The following is an 11,063-nucleotide window of genomic DNA, read 5'->3' as shown; positions in this document are numbered from 1 at the left end:
GAAGCGTGTGCACATGTGCCTCTAACTGTATGGTCCTGTTAGTGGGTAAATTGGTCTCGTTAGTGGGTAAATAAAAGCGGAATATTGGCGAGGAGACAGGAGCATGCTGGCCAGCCAACTATTCCAGCTGCCAAAACACTTGGTGTTCAGACTCCAAGGGGAACAGCAGGTCGCGACCCTTAGGTGCACCACACAGGCATCAACCTGGACTCACGTATTCCTAAAGAATTATTGCTTCCCTTGTTATCTGTACATCTAAAGAATTACCGCTCTCCTTGTTATCTCCAGCGCATGCACACTACGCCACATTGTAGCCTATTCTTTTGCCTCAAACCCCCACCCCCCCGAACCTCGCCAGGGGCTGATGCTCTATGGTGCCTGGGGCAGCCCGGTCGTCTGCCCGCAAGGTTCCTGGGGTTCCCCTTGTGGTTTGGGGATTTCAAGGTAATAAACATCTAATAACTTTATTCCAGAGCGGTGTCTTCTACCCCTGCGTATTCCAAGCAGCAGTCAGCACCGTTAGCAGTCCCCTTCTGAAGTGCTCAGCACTATCTTTCCTGCCTTCACTTGATCGACCCACCCACGTGATCTCCAGACAGACGCCGCGCTACTGAGAGCTCTTTAAAGCCAACTGGGCGAACAGGAGGAACAGCCAGAGAAGAACGAGGAGCAAACTGGGGAAATCGCTTTTCTCGGTCTTTCTCCGTTTCCCTTCTATTTTGTTGTTGCTCCCTCTGGCGTGAGGATGTCCTCTTTTTCTGTTTCTTTGCTTTTCAGTCTTCCGGGAAGAGCCCTCAAAACCGGAAGGAACTGACACAGCTGAAGGTGCTCGTCGTTGAGGAGAATAGTTTTCAGACTGCTGCTCCGGGACTGGACAGCAGTGTGCATCTGCTCGGTGGCTGCTGAAGTGATGCCCGCCTTCCCCTCTGGCGTGTGATGACAGGTGGAGCCACCTGCTTTTGCAAGAATGCTCGTGTGACCTCTCTTGCTCTGTTCGTCCTCTGCTTCGGGATCGGTAAGGAGGACATTTTCCGGAGCTTCTGCCCTTATCCAGGCAGTTTCTGTCACTACGGGAAGATGTGCGCCTGCTTCCAGGGCAATACTGCTGCAGGTGGCAGTTTCGCTTGTTTCTTTCCAGCCTGCGAGAGCACCTCCTCTTGTGGGAATCACCGCCCATTTCTGTGACGCCAATGGTACTGGGATCCTCTTTCAGGGCTCCATTTCTCTTTAAATGACTTGAGCTCTGTATTTCAAAAGAAGAGATCGTGAGATGGCTATGTGCAAACACACAGCTTGGAGAAGCCCCAAACACAAACCCCTCCTACCAGGGAGTCCCACAAATTGCCTCAGGAGATGAAGAGAAAAAAAAACAACAACAAAAAATGCCCCACTCTGCTTTAATTCGAAGTGCAAGGCCAGCAAGTGTTGTTCATTCCTACTTTTGGTTTTTGGCCGACTGGAAGCAAATGAGCATCATTTTTGAAAGCCCATCCAAACAGCTGAGCATGGATTAAAGATGGCCCCAAATCACTCGCGCTCGCTCTCGTGCTCGCTCTCTCTCTCTGTCTCTAGCTATGTACCTGCGTCCATTTTTCCCCTTTCAACTTTCCCTGAAACCCCCAGCATACTTGTTCCAGTGCTCAGGAATAAGCCATTCTGGTTTTGCTGTCTCAGCTCAAGTGACAGCACTAACAATAAACCAAGCAGTCTTTCCCTTTTTTTTCCCAGGATTTGAGCATGACTAGGCTCTACTTCCAATGTCTCGCTGTGCTTCAGGAAGCGGAGCTGCAAGTAAAGAAGCAGCAGGGCTGCACGCAATTCAGCAGCAGCCACTGTTTGAGTGATTCCGGCTGCAGCAGGAGAGCTGTGAAGAAAGCTGCAGGGTGGGAGGGAAAATACAATGCAGACGCTACCAAAAAAGGAAAAAAAAAAAAAAAAGGAAGAAAAAGACAATTCCCACTACCCATTTGCTGCCTCTCTCCTTCCCTCTCTTCCCCCCTCCCCCCTCCCAGTTACCTTCAGCATATGAGGAGCAAGCTGCGGTCTCAGAAATCCAGCCCCCTTCTTATTAGCCCCCGGCTGACCAAGGCACGAAGGGGGATCAGATGGCACGGGCGCGTCAGAAGTGCATTCTCCAAGTGTCTCACCATCACACCTTGGGAAACAACAGTGATCTCAGTTGAGACATGCCCTGTCAGCCTCCTCTTGGGCTGAATCCCATCCTGCCATCATCTAGGAGCAGCTGATACGTCATACTGAGAACGTAACCAAGACTACAAGCTGAAAATTAGATGCTGCTCTTCCTACCACGGCCGTCCCTTGCAGAGCAAGAACTCATCCTTACACCACCTCTGGCCTGAATTTCTCCTCCTTTATGGCATTCGCCAGCTCCACAGAGCACGTACGTAGCAAGTTACGCAAGTGCAGCAGGTGAAGGCCAAGCAATGAAAGACACTGCGTGACATGGCGAATTCCAGACTGGACAGAACGCAATTCTACCAATAGTCCTTTCCGCCCAGGACAGAAGGAAAAACACGTCAGAGGAGCAGAAGAGAGGTTTCAGCAGCGCGAAAAGGAAAGGTACCCCAAACCCATCTGAATGCTCGCTCTTACCAGATATAAAAAAGTAAATACGCCTGCTGACTGAGAACGGTTTGGAGGTCGCAAAGGACTACCGAGGCATCATTCATCTCATACCACAGTCCATTACTGGCCTGCAATGAAAGGCAACGATGCCTTTAGAGCAACTCTAGAGCGTGCTCTCTACAGGAAAACCCAGACAGAACACTAGCAGACAAAGGAGACACCAAGACTAGTCAAAGGAGACATGTAACGAGCTCTTTCCCCTTCAAAACAATGGTTGTCAGTAACATGCTGGGACAAGTGTCTCTTCACCAGCACAGATTCTGCCCTGCAAGAAATGAAGCTGATGCTTACCTTGGTGAAGCAGAAATAGTGTCCTGCACGACCGCTGGCACCTCTGTGCACCAGGACTGCATATAAGGCGTAGAGGACTGGTTCTCCAACTGGCTGAGACATGTATGCTCGCAGGTCCAAATACTCTGGATATTCCACATCCTGAAGACAGAGCAAGAGGATTCAAAACTCATCTGGGAACACTTCGTGAAAGAGCCGGGGAAGAACACTGCTGGAAGCTTAGACAGACATGTTTTGCCTCCTCAGAAATCAGTCTTCCCAGAGACAACGTTTAATCGCTTCCATTGCAGAGAACTGCTCAACGCAAAACCAGCTCTTTCAGAGCGGAGCATACGCTTATCGTCACAAGGGAGCTTTGCTGTTACTGGAAGAGAAAGAGTGAGACCTACTTCTTGCGCTGATTTTGCCTAGACATCTCCCATCGCTACGGTTACAGTTGGCCGACATTAACAACGTTGAAGAGAGTGTTCCGCCTTGGGAAATCTCCCTTCCCAAGAAGGCATTACACTTGCATAGATACCTTGCTAATCTTTCCACCAGTGAAGTTGGCAAATCTTTTCAGGGCTATGGTGAGAACGTTGGAAGAGCAATGTATTGTAAACCTCTTGGACGCAGCAACCATCTTCTCACACCTTCAAAGCAAGCACAGGCAATTGTTTCAAGGCATCTTCCCCCCTCCCCCTCACGCCAAAAGTCAAGCAAGTTTCCATGTCTCTCTCACGCTCATCCTAGCTGAATGGTACTTCCTTGCCTAAGACGGGGCTTCTTTCCTTAAAGCCACACCCTGCATTTCAGCCTTGCTCCTGCAGAGAACCTGGCAGGATGTAGGAGGCCAGCTCGATACGGATCGGGAACGTTGTCTTTCGGTAGCCAAGCAAATGCCTGAGCACGTATCTTTCCTGGGCCCAAAAGTAAGGCTTGCCGACAACACGCAAGGCAGCAGGAACGTGACTCTCTCACTGGAGCGCGGTTCCGGAATGCGAGCTAGCGCCTGCGCTTCTTATCAAAGATTTCCAACTAGCTGAACAGAATGACACAGATTCCGCTCTGAGAAGCAAAGGTACTCTTTTCCAAGCTTTGGGTGACTTCAGGGTTCATTAGCTGCACAACCCAGAGCTGCGTCTCCTCGTCTCGTTTGTCTTTCTGAAGCAAAGCAAAGGGTAACTTCTGCTCTGAGGCGGGCAATGGGTTCGGCCACTATCTCCTAGTCCGATGGCATTAGGAAGACTACTTACTTGCTGCATTTGTAGCAATTCTCACCATCCAGCAGCTCAGGTCTCACAAATTCTTTGAGCGCCCCGGGGACAGAGGAGGCTGCCTGGAGGAGGAAGAAAGGAAGGCACTGAGTTGCTGGAAACTCAAATGCCAACCCGCAACTCCTCTTTTGCCGCAGGGCCTCCCTCGTGCACACATGGGAGACCTATTTGCGAAGCAGCGAACACCGTGAAGAAGGAGGCAGAAGCAGAGTATGCTGAACACTGACCTTGTTTGAAAAGGACTGTACTTTGGTACCAAGAGCTACCTGTCTGCGGTAGCGCACAATCAAGTTATCTGTGGTATGCCTTTGCGTAAATCACAAGAGCAAAAAGAGCCATCGCGTACCAATCAGAAGTGTATCGGGGTAGTCCAAAACTGCGAAGTATCATAGGACGAGCACACGTGCGGAGATATGCTAATTGCTCTCTCTCCGGCTTAAACCCCCCACACACACATGGAGACCATTCACGGGGCTTCCAGAGAAGGACCAAGTCCAATCCACCTCCCAGCCTCCACCAAGCGTTTTTGCCGTGAACAGCATACATGCCTACGTGAACTCCGTCGAGTTTAGAAAGCCACAAAAAGAAAGAACAGCCCCCGAAAGCTCGGGGCCTTCGACGGCATCGTCAGCCACCGCTCCAAGACGTCTTACCTTTATCTCCAACGGGATATCGAGGAAGGCCTCATAGGACTCTGAAACTGCTTGGCAGCTCAAGCACGTTACTGGAAGCCAAACAGAAGCACTTCACAAAATGGGAAGGAGACTCACTTTGCCCGTTTACATTATTGAGAGCCGCTACTTCTTGGCACACCGCAAGCTCTTTGCGACAAACGGGCACAAAGGCACAGATCACTTCCAAGGACAGTAGTAGTTTCCAAAAGTACCTCTGGATCTTAGGAATCCTCCAAATATTTGGTGAATGACCGTGGTGGCTTGCGACGACGTGTCCAAACTGGAAACAAATTATCATCAGCGCTCAGAAGAGCCGAGGTGGAGAGGTAGCTCTTTCTTCAAAGAGCTTTTCTTTTCTATGAAAACCCTGGGCAAATGTTTTCACGTAGGGTAGGAAACGAAGGCGTCAAAAGTGCTAGAGAACACTTCAAGGTTAACTTGGTTCTGCTTACCTGGTGCTTCCATTCAAGCAAGCAGTCTGCATAGCAGCCATGGTGTAACATAAGAATTCGTGAGCATCTTCCTGTCTGCCAAAACAGAAATGCTCCCCTATTCCTAATAAATACAAAGGGCAGAATGCTTATCTCTTCAAAAGGGACAGAAAACCTACTTTTCTAAAAGCTCTCTCTCCTACAACAATTAAACTCTCCAAGCCCTTTGCACCCGTGAAATAACCCTCTGAAAATTCAGACGTTTCTGCAAAGAACGCCATCTGAAATGACTTACGTCTAAGGTCACTGAAGACAGCCGTAGGCTCGACGGCGTTGTCAGAGCAGAACAGGACATGCTTAACGTGAGCTTCCATCGTACACAGCATGCAGAAGCCTTGCTCACGACCTGTCAAGAGTCAAGGAAGAAACCACCTCCGGCTAGTGCAAGATACCTACGTACCTGTGGAAAACCTTAAGCACCAGCAACCTCCAAGTTGGAAGTGCGGTCTCTGCTCTCCGTTCCACGCTCTCTTCTCCAAAGGTGCCAACAGCCCAGTCTGTGCGCATAAGCATTAACCGGTAAGCCTGCACTAGCACGCATTTTCTGATGAAGCACCTGAAGGACTACTGCCAAGCCCTCTTCTGCAGGGAGGTGCACGGGAATAGCCCGACTAGCTCATATTGCTTTCACGGTGCTCTGTAGTAGTTTTCCTCTTCTCCCGGTTCAACAGTGACCACATCAGGTCTCGCAGCGGTCGTGCATTAGGGAAACCCGGCTGGGAAGGAATACCAAGAACCTGTGATGCCCTCCTCCGAAATTTTATCATCTTTCGAGCAGCCGGAAAGCCACAGGCCAAATATTCATGAAGCGCCTTACTTCCCAATGCCCTTGATCATGCACAGGAGGGAAGAAAGAACCCTCCTTCGACGCTGGAGCACGGGGCATTAAAGGAAAGCAAGCACTCCCTCAGCTATCCTGAGCCTGCCATGCATGCGCTCTTAAAAGAGAGCCCCTGCAGGGACACTAGGAAAACCCAGAGTCTGTTTTACAGAGTCACTGCTGTCCTTTCACCTGCAGAGCTGTCCAGCAGCTTGCAAGGAACGTGATCCCAAGTACTCACACGACTGGCTGTGTTCCCCAGAAAGCAGGTAATTGGCCAGAGGGGGCGTGTAGGTCAAACACTGTAGAACAGAGTTGAGGAAACACGTATTGCCCAGGTTGCGGAGTCCAGCTCCAACGCTTTGCCTTTGCCGCCAAGCCACAGAAATCTTCTCGGGTGGGAAATGCATCCTTTGTGGCGGAGCAATTCCATCAGTAACGACTGCAAGGAAATTAGATTGTAAAAGAGACTGCCGGCCTTTGTTTTAGGAACGGAGGTTTCAAAGGCAGCGTTCTGGAGAGCAGCCCCCACAAGAACCAGCTGCCCTGGAGAACACAAGCACGTAGTAGAGACAGCCCAGGAAGGCTGCCACTCACGTTGGCTGGTCAGCGCACAGTTGGGGAAGAAGAGTTTACTCATCTGTTTGACTTTTTCTCATGGGCAACCATGACTACTTGGCCTTCAGGAACTGTTGCCAAGTCCCTTCCATCCCCAGGCGCTCAGCTGATAGTCCAGTTATGCTGGCCTTTTTCCTTAGCCACTGCTGGCGCCTTTGGGGAGTCACAAAATTCACCTTTACTCTTGAAGTCTTTACTCACAGGAGTAGCTCCTTTCTAGGCCAGCTCCTGCAGGTGGGGCCCGACCCCAACTTGCAGAGCATGACTTCATTTCTGTCACACGCAATTCCAATTGGAAAAGGAACGAGCCCAGTTATCCAGAAGGCTCGCTGAGCCCACGCTTGCTTCCGCCAGCGCAACGGCGAGCACCCGGGCAGAGAGCGCGCAAGGAGCTGCTGCGCCGCCGCCCTCTCTGCCGCAGTGACCCCAGCTCTGTGGGCCATTGTGATGGCGGGCAGCTCGGCCAATGAGAAGGCTCGTAGCAGCTGAGTGGGCCGGTCCTGATGTGGCGCAGCCAATCGGATCGCAGCGTGTCTGTGACAGGCAGGTGCCAGGGGTGGCGTGGCCCTGCCCCCCTTTATGACCCGGGGCCGCAGCTGCTGCCCAGCCCTGCTTACGGCAGGGCGGGGGCTGTGCTTCCGCCGGCACGGCTCACACCTCCTTCCCAGGCAGAATAAGCCTACTCAGAAAAACGGGCATGCTGCTGCCACCGTACCTGCTGTGCAGTTTGCGCTGGCATGTTCACGGTGGTGCGGGTTGTCTTTTCCCCTCTTGGGGACCCAAGGATCCAAATGGTACTCCACTTTGACCTTGGCTTTCTGAGCTGCTCTGAGGGAAGGGCTCAGATCTGCAAGTGCAAAGCGATGCTTTTGAAGCCAGCCAGCATTTCATTCCTAATAGGGGAAGAGGAAGAGGAAGAAAAGAGGAAGGAGGTCATTTAAAGCAAAGGTGCATTGTGTGAAGTCTTACTAGGAGCTGCTTAGACTATGGACAGATGTCTAGCTCTGACTCTGCCAGCTGAACATGTTAGCCCCCTCATATTCGTAGTAGTGAGGGGCATAATCTGTAATCTCCCCAGGAGAGAGATGGTAACAGATTACTGGTGGGATGACACTGCTTTAATTTGGTGGAGCTCTGTGCAGAGCGAACGGCTCTCTGAGACACACCCACACACCCCCGCCCCCCCTTCCTCTAAGCACCTGGTGGTAGCTTCCGTTTGGACCAAACTGGTCATGATAACGCTCACAGTTCCAGCATGGCCGAGCTGTTACTGTGTGGGGCACGCTTGGAGGGTGGATCTGGTGTTTCCTGGGAGCTTGATAATGGAGATCCTCATGCGGCTGGGGATGTATTCCAAGTGCTTAGCAGGTAGGAAAGGTAACTCCCTCCCTCAAGTCCTGGCCTCCCTAAACAATGTCTTCTGCCCACTCAGACTTTAATGAAGACTGCATTTCACAGTTTGGCTGTGAAACGGAGGAAAAAAAGGCACCATGTCTCTGAACGCTGTCAGTAGGATGTGGGTGGGGAAAAGGCCTTCTGGAACACGAATCGCATGGCTAGTGTGACCGTAGAGGGAAGCATACTTTATCAGGCATAACCTGAAAGAAATCGCCTTCCCTCGAACATCGCCATTCACTGTCAGGGGGTTACCAGGAGAGGACTAGCATTTAGGCTTGCCCTTTGGGTTTGTGGTTAGGGCCCAGTGTTTTGGCTGTGGGCTATGGGTTGGCGCTTGCCTTTTCGGGGTAGGGGTCAGGGGAGGCTTGAGGGAGGGTTCCGAGCTCTGCTCAGGGTGGCTGGCAAGCGGCTAGGGCATGGGCCAGCTTCCTGGGTTCGGGCGAGGCCTCAGGGCGAGCACTGCATGGCTGGGAACTGGGGTGAGGGATCAGGCTGAGAGTTGGGGTGAGAGGGAGGCTAAGGGCTGACCGCTTTGGGCTTTGGCTGGGCGGTGAGGGCGTGGGGCTAGAGATCCGAGCAGGGGCCTGGGGGGTGGGGCGGGGGAAGGGTTTTGGGGCGGGGTAGGGCTGCAGGGTAGTGGTTGGAGTCAGGGCGGAGGCCGAACCGAAGGGGTCTCACCAGAGCTGTGCCAGCCGCCTCGCCCTCACCTGAGGGCCCCTCACGGCCCCCAGCTCTGCCGCCTCCGTGGGCGCAGCTCTCCGGAGGGGAGGATGCCCGGTGTGCCCTGGCGTGCCTGCCTCCAGCACTGGCGGGCAGCGTGGGCGGTTGGCGTGTGGAGTCCCGGGCTGGCGCCAGGCTCCGGGCTCGGGGCTGGCCCCGAGAGGGCAGCAGCCAGCCAGGCCCGCGCCAGCCCCGCCAGGCTGCCCGGGCCCCGCGGGCCGCCTGCCGGGCCCCGCCCATCTCCGCGCTGGCTGGCCGAGCGGCAGGCGAGGTGGAGGCACAGAGCCAATCGGGGCGCGGCAGGGGCGGGCAGCGCCACGAGCGACGTGCAGCGCGCCCAGTCACATTGCTGCATGGGCCCGGGCCGGCCCTGCTCCCCCAGGGCCCGGGCGACAGCGCAGCATGTGGTGGCTGCAGCCCCACCCTCACCCCCGCCGCCGCCTCCTGCGCCTCGGCCGGGGCTGGCCGGGCCCGCGCCCGGGGCCAGTGGGCACCGGCAGGGCTGCCTGCTCCAGGGCCGCACAGGGTGCCGCCCCGCTGCGCTGCCCGGTGCTGGCCCTGGCACAGCCTGCCTGCCACTGTGCCCCTGCGCGAGGCCGTGGCACGGCCCCTCTGTCCCCGCTGGGCCCCGCTTTGCTGCATCCCTGCCCCACTTTGGTGTGTCTGGTGTTATGGAAATGAGGCTTGTCGGCCACCATAACAGGGCCCGACCCTGGGTTCCCGCAGAAAAGTTCAGAGCCAAATCAAAGCAAATTAAATAATTAAATTTTAATGACGCGCGTGCAGTAATTACAGCTCGAGCTGGGTGCCTCCGAAGAGGGACCCCAAACAAAGAAATCCCTGGGCAATTACACTTTCCAATCTGGGCTCTCCACCCCTCACGCCGTAGTTTGGACCAATAGTAATATTTAGGTCTGGGGTCTCCTGCTCCGTATTGGGTCTCATCCCTGTCCCTAGGCAGGCTGTTTATCTTTACTGTTGCGGTTTCTGCTGACAGATGTGTCTTAATTCTTCGGGTCCCGCCCTTGTCTCTCAAGGCCCCGACAGAGAGGTGTTGTTCCAGCAATTAGCACTGCCCCAGCAGTGGCAGTAGGTGTTATCTCCCGAGGTCCTGAGGAAGGGGATATAATCCAGACCCCGAGATAGTCCAGACCCCCCAAATTAACCCTGTTTCAGCAGTGAGAGGAGGCTTTGTTTCCCAGGGTCCTGGCTCCCAACGAGGCCTTATTTCAAAGCCTTGACATCCTGCCTTTCGGAGTGTGAAGCACAGGAATGCAAACTCCTTGCAACTCCCTTATCATTCCAGTTTGAACCAGCTCTCAGGCCCCTTTTCTTACTGGACTGAGTAAAAGTTCATTATGTTGTCTAAGTGCGGCCTAAGGCTTCAGCAGATTTAGCTCCTCATGCTGAGCAAGTTTTATAGAAGTTGTGCTAAGCAGCTATCTCTCGACAGTTTCAGCTCAATATTCTTTAACAGTCCCCCCTTTGTTTTTATGAAGCATCCCTGCTAATCCTTTAAAGGGAGTTCTCGAAGCCTTTCGAGGCATACTATCACTTTCCATAATCTTCTGTATAATATGATTGTAAGCAATAGGCATAACACAGTTAAACTTCACACAACTACTACTGGGTGCAACATGCGATTATAAATCCCTGTTGCAGTTGGTGACCATCCTGGAAAAGTTTCCCAGCCACGATGTTCCCCATCCCTTTTTACCCTTTCCAAGACATGGTGTATCTCTTCCGCATCATGATGAATGGTGTTTAGAGTATTTCTGTCCACTGTTTTGGATGTGTTATAGCAGTCAACACAGATCATCACATTGGAGTAGTTTCTTTACTAGTGTAAGATTCATTCCAATGGGGGTAGGTAGTAAATTTTGGCTCAATGTATAATTAGATTGTAACAATTGATAAGATCTAGTGGGAGCTGAATAATTAAAGTCGCATCCCATAATTTGGGGTAAAGTTACAAATACAAATATTTGAATGGTTACTTGTATCTACAACAATGCCATCTATGAATATAAGATTACAAAGTGTTCTTACACATACACATCCTTTCTTAGCATATACAAGTACAGTTCAACTCTAACAGCAAAATAAGAACATACCATGACAGTATATGGCCCGTTCCATTTAGGTTTTA

At 52.5% G+C, this 11,063-nt stretch overlaps 1 long non-coding RNA gene across 1 annotated transcript; it reads right to left on the bottom strand.

Moving 5' to 3' along the window:
* Positions 1-2,958: 2,958 nt before the first annotated feature.
* On the bottom strand, positions 2,959-4,257 carry LOC135323646 (uncharacterized). Its single transcript, XR_010385128.1, has 3 exons — positions 4,173-4,257; positions 3,458-3,569; positions 2,959-3,078 (listed from the first exon to the last, which is right to left on the bottom strand). It is a non-coding gene; the product is annotated as an uncharacterized LOC135323646 (long non-coding RNA).
* Between the last annotated feature and the right edge of the window lie 6,806 nt (positions 4,258-11,063).

The sequence above is a fragment of the Dromaius novaehollandiae genome, chromosome 26 (genome assembly GCF_036370855.1).
Source record: "Dromaius novaehollandiae isolate bDroNov1 chromosome 26, bDroNov1.hap1, whole genome shotgun sequence".
Classification (NCBI taxonomy): domain Eukaryota; kingdom Metazoa; phylum Chordata; class Aves; order Casuariiformes; family Dromaiidae; genus Dromaius; species Dromaius novaehollandiae.
This window is presented reverse-complemented; position numbering and strand designations above follow the sequence as displayed.